The sequence below is a fragment of the Oncorhynchus gorbuscha genome, linkage group LG24, assembly GCF_021184085.1.
Source record: "Oncorhynchus gorbuscha isolate QuinsamMale2020 ecotype Even-year linkage group LG24, OgorEven_v1.0, whole genome shotgun sequence".
Taxonomy (NCBI): Eukaryota; Metazoa; Chordata; class Actinopteri; order Salmoniformes; family Salmonidae; genus Oncorhynchus; species Oncorhynchus gorbuscha.
This window is the reverse complement of record NC_060196.1, coordinates 64,070,792-64,073,291: the sequence shown is the minus strand read 5'-3', so window position 1 is coordinate 64,073,291 and position 2,500 is coordinate 64,070,792. Positions and strand designations below refer to the sequence as shown.

At 40.9% G+C, this 2,500-nt stretch overlaps 1 protein-coding gene across 1 annotated transcript in view; it reads right to left on the bottom strand.

The window, feature by feature from the left end:
• The window catches only part of LOC124012291 (CUB and sushi domain-containing protein 2-like), a 463,539-nt gene that overhangs the window by 224,082 nt on the left and 236,957 nt on the right, over positions 1-2,500 (bottom strand). The gene's annotated exons all lie outside the window — the stretch shown is intronic.

The following is a 2,500-nucleotide window of genomic DNA, read 5'->3' as shown; positions in this document are numbered from 1 at the left end:
GGTTGAAAGGGAAAGGTAAGGCAGGTATCATGTTAGGTTGTAGTGGAAAGGTAAGGCAGGTATCATGTTAGGTTGTAGTGGAAAGGTAAGGCAGGTATCATGTTAGGTTGAAAGGGAAAGGTAAAGCAGGTATCATGTTAGGTTGAAAGGGAAAGGTAAGGCAGGTATCATGTTAGGTTGAAAGGGAAAGGTAAGGCAGGTATCATGTTAGGTTGTAGTGGAAAGGTAAGGCAGGTATCATGTTAGGTTGTAGTGGAAAGGTAAGGCAGGTATCATGTTAGGTTGAAAGGGAAAGGTAAGGCAGGTATCATGTTAGGTTGAAAGGGAAAGGTAAGGCAGGTATCATGTTAGGTTGAAAGGGAAAGGTAAGGCAGGTATCATGTTAGGTTGAAAGTGGAAAGGTAAAGCAGGTATCATGTTAGGTTGTAGTGGAAAGGTAAGGCAGGTATCATGTTAGGTTGAAAGGGAAAGGTAAGGCAGGTATCATGTTAGGTTGTAGTTGTATCATGTTAAGTGGAAAGGTAAGGCAGGTATCATGTTAGGTTGAAAGGGAAAGGTAAAGCAGGTATCATGTTAGGTTGAAAGGGAAAGGTAAGGCAGGTATCATGTTAGGTTGAAAGGGAAAGGTAAAGCAGGTATCATGTTAGGTTGTAGTGGAAAGGTAAAGCAGGTATCATGTTAGGTTGTAGTGGAAAGGTAAGGCAGGTATCATGTTAGGTTGAAAGGGAAAGGTAAGGCAGGTATCATGTTAGGTTGAAAGGGAAAGGTAAGGCAGGTATCATGTTAGGTTGAAAGGGAAAGGTAAGGCAGGTATCATGTTAGGTTGTAGTGGAAAGGTAAGGCAGGTATCATGTTAGGTTGAAAGGGAAAGGTAAAGCAGGTATCATGTTAGGTTGAAAGGGAAAGGTAAAGCAGGTATCATGTTAGGTTGAAAGGGAAAGGTAAGGCAGGTATCATGTTAGGTTGAAAGGGAAAGGTAAGGCAGGTATCATGTTAGGTTGTAGTGGAAAGGTAAGGCAGGTATCATGTTAGGTTGAAAGGGAAAGGTAAAGCAGGTATCATGTTAGGTTGAAAGGGAAAGGTAAGGCAGGTATCATGTTAGGTTGTAGTGGAAAGGTAAGGCAGGTATCATGTTAGGTTGAAGTGGAAAGGTAAAGCAGGTATCATGTTAGGTTGAAAGGGAAAGGTAAGGCAGGTATCATGTTAGGTTGAAAGGGAAAGGTAAGGCAGGTATCATGTTAGGTTGAAAGGGAAAGGTAAGGCAGGTATCATGTTAGGTTGTAGTGGAAAGGTAAAGCAGGTATCATGTTAGGTTGTAGTGGAAAGGTAAGGCAGGTATCATGTTAGGTTGAAAGGGAAAGGTAAGGCAGGTATCATGTTAGGTTGAAAGGGAAAGGTAAGGCAGGTATCATGTTAGGTTGAAAGGGAAAGGTAAGGCAGGTATCATGTTAGGTTGAAAGGGAAAGGTAAAGCAGGTATCATGTTAGGTTGTAGTGGAAAGGTAAGGCAGGTATCATGTTAGGTTGAAAGGGAAAGGTAAGGCAGGTATCATGTTAGGTTGAAAGGGAAAGGTAAGGCAGGTATCATGTTAGGTTGAAAGGGAAAGGTAAGGCAGGTATCATGTTAGGTTGAAAGGGAAAGGTAAAGCAGGTATCATGTTAGGTTAAAGCAGGTATCATGTTAGGTTGAAAGTGGAAAGGTAAGGCAGGTATCATGTTAGGTTGTAGTGGAAAGGTAAGGCAGGTATCATGTTAGGTTGAAAGGGAAAGGTAAGGCAGGTATCATGTTAGGTTGAAAGTGGAAAGGTAAAGCAGGTATCATGTTAGGTTGAAAGGGAAAGGTAAGGCAGGTATCATGTTAGGTTGTAGTGGAAAGGTAAGGCAGGTATCATGTTAGGTTGTAGTGGAAAGGTAAAGCAGGTATCATGTTAGGTTGAAAGGGAAAGGTAAAGCAGGTATCATGTTAGGTTGAAAGGGAAAGGTAAGGCAGGTATCATGTTAGGTTGTAGTGGAAAGGTAAAGCAGGTATCATGTTAGGTTGAAAGGGAAAGGTAAGGCAGGTATCATGTTAGGTTGTAGTGGAAAGGTAAAGCAGGTATCATGTTAGGTTGAAAGGGAAAGGTAAGGCAGGTATCATGTTAGGTTGAAAGGGAAAGGTAAGGCAGGTATCATGTTAGGTTGAAAGGGAAAGGTAAAGCAGGTATCATGTTAGGTTGAAAGGGAAAGGTAAGGCAGGTATCATGTTAGGTTGTAGTGGAAAGGTAAGGCAGGTATCATGTTAGGTTGAAAGGGAAAGGTAAGGCAGGTATCATGTTAGGTTGTAGTGGACAGGTAAGGCAGGTATCATGTCAGATCTGTATATATCATTGTTTAATCTATTATTAATTTATAAACCAGTTTTGCTCTAGATGTATGTATTTTTTATAATTGCTTGTACTTATAAATTTACTCAATAAATACAATTGTTCCCAAAAAGATGTTGTTAGGGTGACTTTGATATC